Here is an 18,774-nt window from a genome sequence, read left to right as displayed (position 1 = left end):
AATAGAGGAAGGAAATGGATGTTTGGCTCCATTAAAATGTTCCTTATCAGACTGTATGTAGGAGTGGATGCTGTTGAAGATGCCTCTATTGCCAGCTGCACAGCATGTGTGCTGGGCTAGTTTCCTGGCTGCTAAAGCTGCATGGTGCCCTTTAATGATGGGAAGGAGGACATTATTAAATGTGTTGGGCTTAGTGTTTTCACTTGTGAACATCAGGGAGCAGAGGGCATGCAAACTTTGCCCAAAGGCTGGACACGGTTTGCATAGAAATGAGCTGCGTGTAGTAATAACTGACTTGGTAGATGCGCAGCTAAGCACTGATTACTAAATAAAAGTGAGTGCAACCACAGGCCATAGGTGAGCTAGATTGGCCAGGGAAAGGCTGCGTTTCAAGAGGTTCGTCTTCCATTGGGGCCACCTTAAAATGCTGATCCTGGTTCATACTGGTTGAGCAGTCTGCTGTGTATTGTCTTCACTTGAGGTAGAAAGTGCTGTCATGTTCATTTTATAGAATGGAGAGAACTGGGTCTCAGGAAAGTATAATGAATTGCCTAGGCTACAACAGGTAGCAAGTAGCAGAGTCAGGATTTCAGTCCAGGCAGCCTGGCCCCAAGAGCTGAGGCTCCCTCTACTTTGTTTCTTATCTGGTGGGTGAACAAGATTTGAGTTGCTCTATCTTCCAAGTTAGTATTATAATAGTATTTCAAAGACTAGATGACTTTTTAATGTTAACACTGTTCCAATTTGCTTTCTCCTTAGGCCCTAATTCATTGTCAGAGAGATAAGGCCGTCACCTTTATATATGAGACGTTTAAACAAATGTTTTTAGTAATAATTCAGGAAACATCCAACCAGTATTCTTTCTGTAGCGATATCTGCAGTCTCTTGTTAAAAAAAGAACTCTATTAGTTTAAGTAACTGTCTCTTCTTGGCTCCATTACAGTAAAAAGTCTGTGATCAGCACCCTCTTGTAAGGGGAAGTTGCTGAATGACAGGGATGTGGTACTGTCCTGATAATCCTATGGCTTTGTATTTCTTAGTGTATTTATACTCCTGGGTAACCACCCCTGCTCCACATGGGGTCTTGACAGCTTTGAATCTGAGGTGGCTTATGTGTGTTACAAACACACACACACACAAAAGAAAGCGTGGTTAGAATTAGACTTAAAACAGTACTTGCATCAGTTATTATCCAGTGTGTCGGTTAGATTTTTAAGTAATTTATATTTTATGAAAGAGCTTTAAAGACTCAGTGTGCTTTAATGGATAGTGTAGCCAGAGAAATAAAAATGGTAGTAATAATAATGATAATAAAGGACATTTTCCTTAAAAAATTTTTCCTTTTATTTTTAAGAAGAAAAAAAAAATCAGAACTGCAGATCAGGAACAGAAATAGCGTTCCAGTTTCTTTTCACGGATTCTGGAGCAACTACGGTGAGAGTGAGTTGGCTGAGTCTGGGAAGGAGGCTGCTGTCTGCGGCCCTGCCTAGGCGGCAGCGGCGACACGACAGGAGCTGCGTGTGTGTCGTTGGCGTTCGCTCTCTCAGGAGCCCCGGGCCTGCGGCCGCCACCACGCGTGCTCGGCGCCCGGGCTGTGGGCGTGTTATCGCAGGAAGTCCTGCGGAAGCAGTTGTGTGCGCCCGTTCCCTCCGGTTACCTCGCTCATCCTCGACTGCTGCGCGGTGCCTGCAGCCTCCTTCTCCTCCTCCCTCTCCCAGCGCTGCCTGCCCTGCCAGCTGTGTGGAGGCCGCCTCCTGCCCGCCTTTCCCCACTCCTCTGCCCTGTCGCGTCGCATCCCATGGCCAGCCTGCCCTTCTCCCCACTTCCCAACTTGGCTTCCTCTCTCCATAAACTCTCTTCCCTCTTGTCTTCTCTTTTGCTTCCTCTTTGCTGCCGCCCCTCCTTTATTTGACGCTCTAATTTCCTCTTGCCAGATCCCAAATTGGGTTCATCAGCAGTTACTCATCCTTAAATCTTATTATTCACCTGTGATCATTGGGTGAACTGTAAGAGGCATGAGATTAATGCAAAAAAGAGAGTTCCTTACTGTGGGAGGAGATCTCTGGCTATCAAAAAGTCATGTTTTTTTTTTTTTTTGTTTTTGTTTTTTTTTAAGTCACATATTAAAATTAAGCACTAATGTAAATACGAAAAAATTTAAAATGATGGCTTAGATTATTAATGAATCCAGGAATAAGGCAAAGAAGGACAGTCTGAAAAAATAACCTCAAATGAATATAACAAAATTGCCCATTTTTTATTGAGATAACTAAAACTGAGATAAAGTACTATTTTTTAATTAATGAAAATGTATTATTAGTCTTTAAATTAGTCATGTACTTTCTCATACAGAGTTTTCAAGGAGCTGCTTAAAGTGTTTCTGATACTTTGAAGTATGTTTACTTACATAAACATTCTTGAGTAGATGGAAGTGTGTGTCTCATGCATTCTCAATCAGAAACTATAAAGAAAGTCATATTCAGTAAATCAAAATTTACCTTATAATGTAATAGTTTTACAAACACATGAAGCCTTTTGGAGTGACTAAGGCTATGTATGTATATAAGGCTACTATATTTTTAGCATTCTGGGAACTGAGGCCTTTGTATTTTTCTTAAATTATGAACTTTTAAGACAGTTGCTATACGTGGATCCCTATCAAGTTTTTTGCCTTCTTTACATCATCAAGCTTCTTTTTAAATTAATTCTTGTTAAGGGCATGCTTTTTATACCCTCTGTATTAATTTCCTTTTCTAGAAGTCTATATTAGTAAGACCATATCATGAAAATTAGTATTTTTAGTAGAGCTATTCTGAAATTTTTCCACAAGAGATATTTTGCAATAACTGAGCTATATTGTTTCATAGAATTTGTATCCAACTGCTTCATTTTTGCCTTGAGATTTCCAGTGTGCCTAATATTAGGTAAAGAAAATAGTTGATATATAACTGGATGTGAGGTGGCCATTTTAACTTGTAGGTGACAGGATTTATCTCTGGACCCCTTCATTAACTTTAAAATATATATATATTTTTTAAATGAGGAAGTTTAGATTCTTCTTTTTAATTTGTAACACTTCAGTTTCTAGCATTGCTTTCTGTAGGGGAGAGTTTTTCAGTTGACAACATGAGTTGATTTCATAAGTTATAGTATTTAAAACTAGAGATGCTTTATTACAAAGAAATCCCTTTAATGTATGATTTAGTACGCAACTCTTTTTAAAGTAATGTGTTTAAAAGAAAACCATGACCTCATGATAAAAATAATACTAAACCAATTATTAATAACTACAGTTTTCCATCAAACGTCTAAGCTAAATAATTACATTATTAGAAGAAAGGTACTGAAAGCACAGCACCAGAAACTGTGCTTTAATATTCAAATAATTAAGACTTTAGGTCCACCATATATTTTTCTCATGGCTGGAGGAGCCAGTCTTAGAGTATGGGGGCATACTTATTATTTCAGTTGTCATAAATGTGGATCACAGTATTTTCTAAACTTTTTGTTTTATTTTGCATTTTTCGATAACGAGCACTTTGACCTCTTTTTGAGTTTATTTGTTCTCCAGAAATGCACAATACAAATTAAAAGAAAGTTCAGTCATCACAGTGCCTTTTGGGACACGCGACTGTCTGGAATAGACTCATGTCCAGCTATGGTTAGAAGTCCCATAGGTTGTAGCTATGTTTTCCTTTTTGTGATGTGGCTCTGTTGGAATAAAACCAGTCTTAAAGTAATTCTGTAATTTCTCTAGAGTGCAGTCTTCTCACCCATAGGCTGTGAGTAGTAGTACCTGGGCACAGGTTTTGGGAGAAGAATCAGTTTAGATAAGATGTGTAAAACAGGTTTGGTGAATGTCAAACGACTGAATATTTATTTCTATAAATAATGATAATGATTGTTCTGTTTCTAATCTTTGTAATTTCTGTATATCATTAACTATGGGAGTGCTTAGACTATTCAAAATAGTATTTCTAAGGCCTTATTTTTAATTTTAACAATTATATTTAGGATATTTATGGAGGGGAACAAACTGAGCATTCTAGCCATCAGCTATTGTAGAAAAGAGTGGCATTATATTATCCCAAAAGGTTAGCTCAGTGTCATACCTTGGTAGAATACATGCCTTAAATTCAAAAGCTCTGTTACGTTTGAATTTCACTTCTATAAGCTTTGGTATTCAGTAGTGCCGAGTTCAAGGTCTAAATTGGAAACACTTGCAAGAAGTATTTTTGCATTTTTTTTCACATTGTACATCTTTGCCTTAATGACCTTTTATGGGCCGTTAATGATATGTGCCATCTTTTTCTTTAATATTTGTATTGGCACCTAATTTTAATATGGGATTAAGAAATATTACATTTTGATATCAAGAGATTTCCTCTTATAGTAACTTTTTTGCGTTAATTTTATGACATTTTTCATCTTCTCCAAAATGAGCACACAGTTCCAACTAAAACTAATGACTGTCTTATTTTTCAATAGGTTGTTTTAATTTTGAATATATCAGGACCTTTCTTGAGGAGTAGTATTTTAGAGATAATGTTTTGTGGTTCTCACTGGATATTTTAGAAGTTTTATTTTGATTACGTGGGATATGTCCTACATGATCATAAGCACTTCGTTAATAAAAATGGTTTGTTATTACTGAGATCACCCAGTTTTTCAGCAGGAGAATAATAAATAGAAGTTGTGTGATTCCATAGCCACTGTAGGGTGTACTCTATAGCAGAGTGATTCTGAGTTGTAACCACATATCCTAAATTTCAAGCTAAGTGTGTGTATGTCTGTGTGTATATATACATATATACATATGCAAGCATTCCTCGTTTTATTACACTTTAATTTATTACACTCCGTAGATGTTACCTTTTTTATAAATAAAGGTTTGTGGCAACCCTGTGTCAGGCAAATCTGTCATCACCGTTTTTTCAAAAATATGTGTTTACCTTATGTCTCTTTTGTCACATTTGGAAAATTCGTGCTATATTTCAGACCTTTTCATTGTTATTATATTATATCTGATATGGTGGTCTGTGATCTTTGATGTCACTATTGTAATTGTTTTGGGGAGCCATGAATGGTGCCCACGTAAGATGGCAAACTTAATTGATAAATGTGTTTGTTTTCAGTGCTCCACTGTCTGGCTGTTCTTTTGTCTCTCTGGGGCTCGTTGGTCCTCCCTATTCCATGAGACAATGATTTTGAAATTCAACCTATTAATAACCATACAGTGGCCTCTAAGTGTTCAAGTGAAAAGAAGGGTTTCATGTCTGTCACTTTAAATCGAAAGCTAGAAATGATTAAGCTTAGTGAGGAAGGCATGCTGAAAAGGAGAGAAGCCAAAAACTAGGCCTCTTGTGCCACATGGCCAGGTTATGAATGCAAAGAAAAAGTGCTTGAAGGAAATTATAAATGCCACTCTGTTGAGCACACACGTGATAAGAAAGCAAAAACAGCCTTATTGCTGATACGGAGAAAGTTTTAGTGGTTAGAGAGAAGATGAAGCCAGCCATGACGTTCCCTTCGGGCACAGGCTAATCCAGAGCAAGGCCGTCTGTTTGATTCGGTGAAAGCTGAGAGAGATAAAGAAGTTGCAGAAGAAAAGTTTGAAGCCAGCAGAGGTTGGTTCATGGGTTTTAAAGAGGTATGTCATATCCATAACATAAAAGTACAAGGTGTAGCAGCAAGTGATGATGAAGAAGCTGTAGCACATTATCCAGAAGATCTAGTTAAGATCAATGATAAAGGTGGCTACACTAAACAACAGATTTTCAGTGGAGACAAAACAGTTTTCTGTTGGAAGAAGATGCCATCTAGGGGTTTCATAGCTAGAGGGGAATAGGAAATGCCTGGATTGAAAACTTCAAAGGACAGGCTGACTAGTTAGGGGCTAATGCAGCTGATGACTTAAAGTAGAATCCGTTGCTGATTTAGCATTCCAAAGATTCTGGAACCCTTAGTCATTATGGTAAATCTACTCTGTGGGGCTGTGCTCTATAAAAGGAACAACAAAGCCTGAAGGATAGCACATTTGTTTACATTATGGTTTACTGAATAGTTTGAAGTGCACTTTTGAGACCTACTACTTGGAAAAAGATTCTTTTAAAAGTATTACTGCTCACTGACAGTGCACACAGTCACTCCAGAAGCTCTGATGGAGATGTACAAAGAGATGAATGTTCATGTTCATGCTTGCTAACACAGCATCCCTTCTGCAGTCCTTGGATCAAGGAGAAATTTCAAAATTCAAGTCATTATTTAGGACATACATTTCATGAAGCTATAACTGCCACAGTGATTCCTCTGGTGGATCTGGACAAAGTGAGTTGAAAACTTTCTGGAAAGGATACATCATTCAAGATATCATTAAGAACATTCGTGATTCATGGGAGGGTGTCAAAACATCAGCATTAGCAAAAGTTTGGAAGAAGTTGATTCCAACTCTCATGGATGACTTGGAAGGCTTCAAGACATTAGTGGAGGAAGTAAGTGCAGATGTGGTAGAAATAGCAAGAGAACTAGAATTAGAAGTGGAGCCTGAAGATATGACTGAATTACTGCCATCTCCTGATAAAACTGGAATGGATGAGGTGTTGCTTTTTCTTAAAGATGAGCAAAGAAAGTGGTTTCTTGAGATGGAAGCTACTCCTGGTTGGGATGCTGTGAGCATTGTCAAAATGACAAAGGATTTAGAATATTCCATCAACTTAGTTGATAAAGCAGCAGCAGTGTTGGAGATGACTGACTCCAATTTTGAAGGAAGTTCTACCGTGGGTAAAATGCTGTCAAATGGCATTGCATGCTACAAACAAATCATTCATGACAAGAAGAGTCAGTTGATGTGGGAAGCTTCATTGTTGCCTTATTTTAAGAAATTGTCATAGACACCCCCACCTTCAGCAAAGACCTCCACTGAGCAGCCATCAACGATGAGGCAAGACCAGCAAAAAGATTACAAATTGCTCAAGACTCAGATGATTGTTAGTATTTTTTAGCATTAAAGAATGTTTTTAACTAAGTGCATGTTTTAGACATAATACTATCTCCTACTTAATAGACCACTGTATAATGTAAATGTAGCTTTAATATGTACTGGGAAACCAAAATATTCATGTGATTTGCTTTATTGCAGTATTAACTTTATTGTAGTGGTCTGGAACTGAATCTATAGTATCTCGGAGGTGTGCCTGTATATATATAAATATGTATTTTTTTTTCACGAAGTAAGCATGCTTTCAATATCAGAGATAAAAACGTTAACGAAATATGTCTTTTTAGGGAATAATAAAAATGATTAAAATTACTAATGTTTTTGCTGGGGTTAGGTTATCAAAGCATTTTTTTTAACACTGACACAGTCATTCATATTTTCTAGGAGAAATTACCATGCACCTTTGGAGTTATTTTTTATTTGATAGAAAAGATTTCCCTAACTGAGAGTACTAATTCTAAATTTTTGTTGACAGGTGCTGCTATTGAATTGTATTTGGATTATAAAATTCACAAGTTTCATAACTGGAAGCTTACAGAGTGCATTGATGAGATGATTAGAATTACTCTTTTGGTTATGTAAGTTTTTAAATAATGGAAGAAGTTCCAGAAATCATACAAAAATTTCCAAAATAAGACTTTCAGAGGGTGTGAATGATAGTGATTTTCTGTCATTTTTGTCATTTAAACACAGTTCTCTATTATTTTTTTGCTCAGCAATAAATGAGTCAATAGGTCCATCTGTATGTTTCTGTTTGTATTCATATCGTACATATGACTATGTATGTATATAGTGTTTTTAATAAGTGAATGTGTGTGTGTGTATATATATATATGTATATATATATATATATATACATATATATATGTTTTCTTTTTATTTATTTGTTTTTGAGACAGGGTCTTGCTGTGTTGCCCAGGCTGGTGTACTGTGGTGCGATCATAGCTCACTGTAGCCTTGAACTCTTGGGCTCAAGGGCTCTTCCAGCCTCAGCCTCCTAAAGAGCTGGGACTACAGTCACAAGCCATCATGCCTGGCTAATTTTCTAATTTTTTGTAAAGAGGGAGTCTTGCTATATTTTCTAGGCTGGTCCTGAACTCCTGGCCTCAAGGAATTCTTCCCATCTCAGTCCCCCAAAGTGCTGGGATTACACATATATTGTAGACTTTGGAAATTAGGAAAACTGAAAATGGAGTTTTGTTTTGTTTTTGAGACGGAGTCTCACTCTATTGCTCAGGCTGGAGTGCAGTGGTGCAATCTAGGCTCACTGCAACCCCTGCCTCCCAGGTTCAAGTGATTCTCCTGCCTCAGCCTCCCTAGTACCTGAGACTACAGGCATACGCCATCATGCTCAGCTAATTTTTTGTATTTTTAGTAGAGATGGGGTTTCACCAGGTTGGCCAGGGTGGCCTCGAACTCCTGACCTCAGGTGATCTACCCACTCTGGCCTCCCAAATGAAAATGGAGTTTTCATTTCCATGTCACAGTTGTTTTTCAATATAGATCTTCAGTGACGGGAAGCCATTGCTATAGGCTGGTAATTTGATAACCCATTTTGAAATGTATTTATTGAGCTCATTGTAATTCAGTGTGCCTCTGGTGAAAGGCGTGGGATGGTATAGATTGAAAGAATAATTTGTGGCTGTTCCCTACAGAGACCCTGCTGCCCCTTTTTGGACAGTCATCTTTTAACCTGGCACCCACTAGTGTATTTGCTAAAACGGAGTATTCCAAAATTTAAATGATGTCACATTTGAAAGCAATGCCAAGAAACAATGCGGCAGTTTCTAAATTTTGTGAAGCTAAAATCCCTGGTTACAAGAAAGAGTGCATGTCACAGATGAGTAGTTAGTAATGACTTCAGTTTAGCAGGAAAAGAGCAATTCCCATATGCTGATTCTAGTCTCATAACAAAGAATGTTATAGAAAGATTGCACAGTATTTAACAAGCTGTGAGTTAATGTGACAGTGTCGGTGTATCTAGTTCCAGAAGGATAATCACTTTACCATATTTCTTCAAAAATATTTTAAGTTATATTCCAAAACAGAAAACTTGATACATATGAATCCCGACTGTTCCCTGCAACACCTCCCCACCCCCAAGTTAGGTAGTAAAATCAGGTTTAAGCAATTGAATTGCTTCCGACATGCTGGCTCCTAAATACCTGAATAAATGTAGAAGTTCTGTTGTCAGACTCTGAACCTCAGAGGCTTCCCTGTTATATAAGGGAGGGTGGGTATAAATGAGAGTGTTGCATCTTGAACTGTAATTATCCAAAACTTAGTTTTTAATACGTGAATTTACCTCTAACCAATAGCCTTTCCTAATTTGAACATAGACTACGTCCTTCAACACTTACGGAAACCTTAGGAGTTGAGAAAATGAGGTAAAGTTGTATTGCTTTCAGTCCTTTGGAACACATACTCATACTGTAGGTATGTTAGTTACCAGCAATTCATTTCCAGGGTTTTTCCCAAAGACCTACTGTTTTATGCGTGTTCATATTAGCACTATGATTTGCTTATTCCTGTGAACATGAACAACAATGACAGATAGCACTTTTGAACAGTAGACCTGTGTCTTTTAAAAGCTTAAAACTCCATGCTCATCATTTTGTAGCAGCAAAGATTCCTAAAGGCAGGCATGGGGAGGCATTGTAGAATAGGGAGAGGATGTTATTTCCTTCAGTGATTTAAGGAAATGCATGTTTTCCATCATGAAAGAAAAGATAATCGTTATCAAATTCAGAGGATATTGTTTTATCATTCCCATAATGAACTTGTATCTCTTTTACCAATTAACATATAGATGGGTATTAGGAGAAACCAGATTCAGGTAGAAAGAGGTACATAAAATTAATAATCCTTCACGAGGAATTTCTGCAAAATGCCTTTTATAGAGTTTTTTTTCTTGGAAATTTTTGAAATTATCAAGTATAAAGTTGATGCTTAAATTATGTTTTAATGTTTCTTAAGACTTTCTCTGGATTCAGATTATGGAATTAAGGTGTTTTGATACTGTGAAAGTATGTGTTGCTAATACTGTAACATACTGTACATTTACTATACTGTCAATAATATATGTAACTACTACCGAGTATTGACTACTTTAAGAAGTTAAGGTCTCTCAGTTTGTCAAAAGAGACATTAGTCTTATATCGAGTGTCCTCATGAAGTGACATAAGCAGGCAACCGACATTCTACTACCACTTTTTGACTATTTATTTATTTATTTATTTATTCATTTATTTATTTATTTATTTTTGAGATGGGGTCTTACTCTGTTGCCCAAGCTGGAGTGCAGTGGCACTATCTCAGCTCACTGCAACCTCTGCCTCCCAGGCTCAAGCAATCCTCCTGTCTCAGCTTCTGGAGTACCTGGAACTACAGGCATGTGCCACCATGCCCGGCTAATTTTGTTTTGTAGAGATTGAGTTTCACCATGTTACCCAGGCTGGTCTCCAACTCCTGGACTGAAGTGGTCCACCGACTTGGCCTTCCAAAGTGCTGGGATTATAGACGTGAACCACCACGCCCGGCCACTGTTTGATTTATACTGTATTTTTAGTGTACAAGCTGTTTAAGAGAAACATTGATCTTAAAACATAAGAGTCAGTGACTTTGAAAAGTGAAAACAAGGGAAATCTGGTCAAATTTCCTTTTATCCTTCCACCCAAAATTGTTTGGCTGCCTGCATTTTGTAATCATATAATGATTGACTGCTGGACATTGTGGCTCATGCCTGTAATCCCAGCACTCTGGAAGGCCAAGGTGGCAGGATGGCTTGAGCCTAAGAGTTTGAGACCAGCCTAAGCAACACAGGGAGACCTCATCTCTACAACAATATATAAAATTCAATTAACCCGGAATGGTAGTACATGCCTATTGTCCCAGATACTTGGGGGGCTGAAACAGGAGAATTGCTTGAGTCTGGAAGGTCAAGGCTGCGATGAGCCATGATCATGCCACTGTACTCTAGCTGGAACAACAGAGCAAGACCCTGTTTCAAAAAAAAAAAATAAAAAAAAAAAAAAAAAATAAATAAATAAATATCATATAGTGATTGAATTTACCTGTGCAGAAAATACCTTTTTCTCCCAATGGGTGCTGGCATCTTCTTTCAGTATATATAGAGTGGCCACTTCGTGTGCTACCTGTTAGCAGCTTATAGTCTAATGCGGAAAGGATAGGAGGAATACAAGAAATTATAGCACGTTGCATTTACAGTCTGTTTCAGTGTGCATTATCTTATTCATTTAATTTGTACTCTCTTTTCTGTTTATTCACTTAAAAAAAAAAACTGTGTAAAATGGGCCAGTTACACGTATTATTGTGGGGATTAAGAAAGTGAAGATGTGAGTAAGCTCAAAGAAGAGGGTAAAAGCCCGGCCAAAACCACTGTTGGTTTTGGTTAATGTGCTTGCATAATCCTTTGAACCTGTGTCTTTCCTGAGTGTATGTGTAAAATTGTGCGTAAGTGTGTGTCGTTCTCTCTGTATCCTGTCCAACTTTGGCAAAGGGGTAGTTTTGCCAGGATTTGCTTTTGGAGCTACAAGGAGATCTCTGCCCACACCTTTTTCGTGAGGTCTGTCACCTCACATTTGAGAACAACATCAGTTTTTTTTGCCTTAAAGGCAGTGTTGGCTTGTGCCTAAATGTACCTTCATGACCTTAACACAAATTCACAAATCAAACTATTTTTTTCATTGCACTCATGTCTTGGGGCTCTCCACGGCAGAGTCTTAGCGGAATTGTTTTGGAATAGACACAAAGATTACTAACCTCTGTGGAAAAGTACCCTGACTTTATAGCGTTCCTACTTCAAAAACAAACTCCGTCTGGATGGCGAGTCACTGGGAGACTTGAGTGATTACGAGGGAGATTTGGTGTAAAATGGAAGTTTAGGTCAACCTTTAGCACCTAAATCTGAGGTCTGTCAAGTCTCTGTTTTTATAGATCTGACTTGAAATAAAGAGGTGTGTTCTGTTGAAGCCTTCCTGGCCCTTATTTTTGCTACTGATTTACATGGGTTGTACTAGTGGGGATCATAATTGAGTTTTAACCAAGTTCTGGGAAAACTCCCAGTGGGACTGGAAAAATCTGGCTCATTTTGGAAAGCCTATATTTATGTTTTTAAATAATTTGGAAAACCTGATAAAATGCTGCAGGTGTAAGAACTTAAGAATTATAATGGATCAGGATAAACGGGGCTAGAATAAAACACTAAGTACAGTCAGGCAGTCCATGGAAACAAACGGATGGGTGTCAAGAACTAAGTTAGTGAGTTGATCAGCTCTATTTTTGTCTTTTCGGTAAGTTTCATGAAGCTTGTTCAGTAAACATGAATAACTTCAATAAGTTCATGCAGCAAATACTCATTAAGCAGCACCTACTCATTTATGGGATACTGTACTAAGGTGTGAGAATATCAATATGAATGACAACAAAAGAACACTGTCCAGGCAAGAATACAAATAATGTAACAGATAAATTAAATATTGATAGTCATAACCCCAATATAGCTGTATAAAGATGATCACAGCACATAAATTCTGGAAAAATCCAGTATCGTTAATGTCTCACGTGTGTATATCAGTCAGCCCATCTTTTTATCTGAACCTGTGCGATATTTCTGAGTTTTAAAAATTCCACTTCTTTTTATGATCAGAGTTGAAGATTTATTTTGAAACCCATAACTTTTCTTCATTTTCTACTTTTCCCTTCTTCAGTCTGCATGTCACACCACATCTAGTTTAGTTTTCCTGATCTCTTCTTTTTAGAAACTTCAAGTGGCTTCCTGCTTTCTGCAAGTGGTCCAGCTTCATCAACTGGGATTCAAGATTCTATCTTATTAACCTTGGCAACCACGTCTTCCATGTGAGCCATTTGTTTTAAACCTAGATTCTTCTCTGTTTCTTGGCATATGTTAATATTGTTAGCAGCCTTTTGTTTCTTTTACTCCTGTTTGCTGGAATCCCCTTTTCTGTCCACTGTAGCTGTGCAATTCTTATTTCTCTCTCAGGATAATCTTCACTCTCATCTCTATTAACTGTTTCCTCTGCCATTGACCACATTGGTTATTTTATTATGAATGAAAGAAATAATAGAAATATTAATAAAAGATAGCAAACTGTTGGTACTTACTGATTACTTTTTTTTTTTTTTTTTTTGACAGAGTCTCATTCTGTTGCCCAGGCTGGAGTGTGGTGGTGCAAGCTCAGCTCACTGCAACCTCCACCTCCCGGGTTCAAGCGATTCTCCTGCCTCAGGCTCCCAAGTAGCTGAGATTACAGGCACCCACCACCACACCCAGCTAATTTTTGTATTTTTAGTAGAGACGGGGTTTCACCATGTTGGCCAGGCTGGTCTTGAACTCTTGGCCTCAAGCTATCCTCCCTCCTCGGGCTCCCAAAGTGTTGGGGTTACAGGCGTGAGTCACCATGCCCCGCAAAGTACTTAACTGATTACTTTCAAGGGAATTTACTGTTTGCACTGCTCATTTTGGTGCTAAATCATGTCTCTTCCTGTATTATTACTGAAATGTTCAATGTGAGCCCTGTTTCTTTAACAAAGGTAGCTAGCTTCTTAGAGAGCAATAATTTTCTCTTTGAATTTAAACATATTATATGCCCAATAAATACATAGTTATGAATAAATTAATTGTGTGTATGACATTTGGTGTTGCATTGGTACTTTATTTTCTAGCCTGATGGACAAGAGTGACTTTTACAGCCATCAATGCCTCTGCATCTGTAGCACAGTAAACAGGAACTCTATTGGAAATTAAATATGTCATCTTGTGCTTCGTAGTCAGATTATTAAGCTTTTAGGAAGAGATCAATTTAAAATAAATTATATGTATGTATATATATGTTAATCTGTAAATATATAGAATATAATGATTATATTTACATGGTTGTATTTAATTCCTGATGATTTAAAAGAACAGGACTATTGGCATTATCTTATCAGACAATGAAAAAAATGCATCAAAATCAGCGACAATATTTTAAATAAAAAATTTATGTCATTTCAGTAATGCTTTTTTACTTGACATGATTATGTAGAAAAACTATCCATAATCCAGTAGTAAACATTTTGTATGAAATCTTGATGTAAACTTTTATGAATACATATGATACATTATTATCTAATATTTTCAGGAAAACAGAAATTTTCTACAATATTTATGTGTTAATCTTTTATTTCATAGAACTGAAAAATGTAACCAAACACCACAGAAATTGCTAATACCACTGAACTTCTCTCAGTTCCTTTAAGAAGCCACATTCTTTCTTCATTCGGGCCTTTCCCAGGTCTTCTGCCGTTTCTTCTGTTGGAACCACTCAATCCTCTCTTTTCACCTGGCTGGTTTTTCCTATCCTAGTTTGTGTGCTTCCTTTTTACCCCCAGACCCCTTGTTGTTATACCAAACTGGCATCAGTCACTGCTCTTCCTTGTTTATTTCTTTTCTCCAGGTAGACTATAACCTCACTCAGGGTAAGTTTCTTCTCTGCCTTGTTCACGGTTGTATCCTCAACACCTTACTCAACACTTTACTCAATGCCTGACACATAGTCGGCCCTCAGAAACTATGTTGAATGAATAAATGTTACGTGAGTTTTGACTTGTGAGCATCAGTTATCATATCACTTGGTCGGTTTGTAATATTTGCCCAAAAATAGGATTTAGTGCTAAATGAATGCTGATGCCAGCAGATACCTTTGACCTTGGTTTCTGGGAAAAAAAGTCTTGTATCAGCTTGTTTGGAGAATTATTTGCAGAGTTTTCAAGAAAGGGAAGTGATAGATGCCCAAATAAATAAAGTATAGAACTTTTGACATGACTAACTTTATTCTAACTTATTGCATCAAAGACTATAGCAGTCATCTCTCAAGCAGTTTTCTGGTGGTCAGAAAATATTCTTCAACAGTGCTATCTTTTAACTGGTTAGTACTCTCCAAGGTATTTCATGTGGTTTTTTCACTGTTCATACCCTGGACTACATGTATTACCTACCAGGGTCCATCTATTATTTTAGCTCATTTGGACTGCATTGGTGATACTTCATGAAGGAGAATTCCACTTTTATTTCAGTAAACCAGGGCAGGATATTTTGGGACCTACAACAACCTGTCTTTTCTTTGCTTTTTTCTTTTCTTTTTGTCTTTTTTTTTTTTTTTAACCCTAGGAGGATGGTAAACACTTAGTAGGCTGCAATTGTCTTTCTTAATGATTGCCATAATGTCTCACACTTAATATAACTTGTTCTATTTTGATGTTAAAACAGGGCATTCTTAATGTTACAACAAGACTAAAAGTACTGTTTGGTATTCTCATGATATGTTAACTCTTTTATGAAGTCATTTAAATAACAGTATTGTATTTACTGAATAGCACCCTGGTTTGCAGGCTCAGTAAACATGGTGTCATTAGCAGGTATAAAGATGGTGGTAATACCACCAGATACCAGTACTGTTTAGGTGAAATCTGTAATAATTTGCTTTTGAAATAATCAAGTAAAACTGTTACTATGAAATGCTGTATTGCAAAAAGTTCAAAGGACTAATGGATGTGATTAATTTTAAATAATGCTATAGAGTGCTACTTTTTCCTGGGTAATACGTTGCTTCTTTCACAAACATCCTTTTCTATGCGTGTGTAGGCTTATTTCCTGTAGAGAGCAGTAAAGCATGTAAAGCATTAATCATGCTTTGACTTCTAGAACATGTAAAGCATTCGTAGATTGGGGGTCAGACAACTAATTCTTACTTTGCTTAAACCCAAAGTTCTCAAGCTTGTTTAGGTGACTGTAGTCTTGGACTTTGCGGTTCTGTCTGAGAAACTCCATGGAATAGTGTTAAATTATCATATCATACCATACAAAGATGGGGTAAATTATGTACAATAAAATGTGATTGTATTATATCTGTGTATACCTACAAAACAAAGACTAAATGCCACATGAGACGTTTTTTTTTTTTTTTTTTTTTTGAGGCGGAGTCTCGCTCTGTCGCCCGGACTGGAGTGCAGTGGCCAGATCTCAGCTCACTGCAAGCTCCGCCTCCCGGGTTTACGCCATTCTCCTGCCTCAGCCTCCCGAGTAGCTGGGACTACAGGTGCCCGCCACCTCGCCCGGCTAGTTTTTTGTATTTTTTAGTAGAGACGGGGTTTCACCGTGTTAGCCAGGATGGTCTCGATCTCCTGACCTCGTGATCCGCCCGTCTCGGCCTCCCAAAGTGCTGGGATTACAGGCTTGAGCCACCGCGCCCGGCCGAGACAGTTTTAAGGAATAAGATTTTCAAGTTTTCTTGTTAACACATTTGTGTGCTGCCTTTTTTTTTTTTTTTTTTTTTTTTTTTTGGTTAGTTACTAGTACACATTAGAAGGCTTTTGACACTAGAAGCCAAAGTCTTAAGAAAATATTAACCAGGTATAAAGTTTAAAACTGATGGTATTTTACCTATTAACTTATCTTTTTTATGCAAAATAAGAAACCACTCGTCATTATTCTGTTAGTGAGATGGGATACCTCAGTCTACTGGTATTACAGAGATTTACAGCAACCACTTTAGATGAAGGTAGAATCTAGCACACACTTCATTTAAACACAACATTTATTCAGCCTTATAAAAATATTCAGAATTTTAGATACATGAATTCTCTGAAAAAAACACAGTATTGTTTTATTTGCTCTCTTTCATCTGTTCCCTCATGTCTTCTTGGGTAAGCAGTTTCCTTAACCCCCTTTCAATTCCAGTTTCCTCATTTGTCAAGTAGGACTACTAAATAACTAGCAGGCTTTTGGTGAAAACCAACTGGGGAAATTATGTGAGCCAGTAAGCAAAAGGCTGGTATATAATAACTACTCAAGAAATGTTAGTTCTCTTCCACCTTTACGTAGCTTGTCTTTGTCATATAATCAAGATAGATAGTGCATCCTCATGGAACATTTAATATCTACAGATGTGTGTCTGTGCTTGCCTTTCCACCACCACCACCACCACCACCGGCAGAATCACATACAGAGTTCTTATTCTCTCTTCTGTTTCCCTGTCTCTGATTATCTTCACCCCTGTTAGGGTGTCTGTTGCTTTCTGCTCTTGTTTTTGCCCTTCATCTCTCTTTTCAAACTCCTCACCCTTTGAAATCCCATTTGTTCAGAACACTTTATTTTCTCTTCAATTTCTCTTCTCTTCCTTCTTTTACCACCTGTTTGCCTGCTAGAGCACATCCTGGCCCTTTCTCCCCTATAATTCAGCCTGAGGCGTCAATGACCCATTCCACTCCATTGGATTGCTTGATTTGCTCATCAAAATATTGCAGCTCAAAGGTTTCTTCTCAATGTATTACTCCATGCTCTCTGCAGAGGGACTGCTGTTTCACTGAAAAATCGCACACACACTCTTAAACTCTAGCTGAAAAGTGCACAGATCTTACTTAAGTCTGTAGCTCAATGAATTATTACAAAACAAATACACCTGTGTAACTATCACTCATGTCAAGAAATACAATGTTGCCAGTACTCTAGAAGCCCTTTGTGCTCCTCCTCATCTCTCTTCCTCAGTCACTCTCCTGACTGCTAAACACATTAGATAGTTCTACTTGTTTTTGAACTTTGCACGTGTATATTGTATATATTGAAAGCATACGTTGGTTTGTGTCTGGCATGTCACAATCAGCATCATGTTTGTAAAATTCATTCATGTTGTATATAGTTTGTTCATTTATATTGTAGCATAATATTCTGTTGTATGAACAGGTATTGTATTTTGTAATCGTATACCACAACTTTAAAAACTCTATTCTACTGCTGTCACAGATTTAGGTTGTTTCCAGTTTGAGAAATTCAGGAAGTAATACTGTGAGAATTGGTGTGTGTGTGTGTGTGTGTGTACACGCATTTTAAAATTAAACTTCTGGTTTTTTGACCTTCTGAATGTTTTAAGTTTCTTGGAGTCTAATCCAGATGTTTGAGGCTTTTCTATATTCTTTTTATGTTCCAGGCTATTCTCTTAAAAGATAAACTATTTATTTTTTATGTATTATGCTACTTGTACAGTATATTTTGAATTTTGGAGTGTTGCAGAATACAGAATGAAAAATTTGTAAATAAAACATATATATACAAATGCATATATTTATAGTAAACATTATATATTTAATAAACCTATTACATACCATATGATGTTCATGTATAAAAGATACATAATCATCCAAATATATAAACATACAAATTCATTTTACTGATTACTATACCCTTATTATAGAGTTATCACTATATAGAGACTGTGCCAATTTTTAATGAACTTTCCTCTGTGTAATCAGTCTACAGATATTTTTGATGTATAAAGTTATACAAACATTTATGGAATCCAAATCAAACCAACATGGTTGTGATTTATCATTAAAAAATTACATTCAATAGTTCTTATTTCTCATGACTTGTGCATTTTTTGATCTGTGCCTATGGATCTAGAGCTATGATATCTGATTCTTTTTTCAGCCTAAATAAGGAGAAAATTAGTGCCTTGATTCCCTGGATGCCTTGATTTGGTTTGTTATTATGTTGTTGAGACAACTTTAGCATTTTTTCTAGCTATTAGTTTCCTGAGCCTATTTAATATCAAGAGATCCAGACTTTTCTTGAAGACAAAAGCAATATGTAGAAATTTCCAAGTGTGTCAACATCCATCTATCCATCCATCCAATAAGAATAAGTGCCTGCTCTGTCATAGGCCTGTCACTGTGAGGAAGGGCATAATAGTATCACTTGA

The 18,774-nt window shown here is 37.1% G+C and overlaps 1 protein-coding gene across 6 annotated transcripts in view; it reads left to right on the top strand.

Annotated features, from left to right (window-relative positions):
- TRPS1 (transcriptional repressor GATA binding 1) overlaps positions 1-18,774 on the top strand; it is a 261,133-nt gene that overhangs the window by 19,189 nt on the left and 223,170 nt on the right. For 3 of the 6 annotated variants that reach the window (XM_030937667.1, XM_030937672.1, XM_030937669.1), the window contains exon 2: positions 12,778-12,874. The exons of the other annotated variants lie outside the window; for them this stretch is intronic. The gene's annotated coding sequence lies outside the window, so the exon portion shown is untranslated. The remainder of the gene's footprint in view (positions 1-12,777; positions 12,875-18,774) is intronic. 6 annotated transcript variants of the gene reach the window in all.

Source organism: Rhinopithecus roxellana, chromosome 9 (genome assembly GCF_007565055.1).
Source record: "Rhinopithecus roxellana isolate Shanxi Qingling chromosome 9, ASM756505v1, whole genome shotgun sequence".
In the NCBI taxonomy this organism is placed as follows: Eukaryota; Metazoa; Chordata; class Mammalia; order Primates; family Cercopithecidae; genus Rhinopithecus; species Rhinopithecus roxellana.
This window is presented reverse-complemented; position numbering and strand designations above follow the sequence as displayed.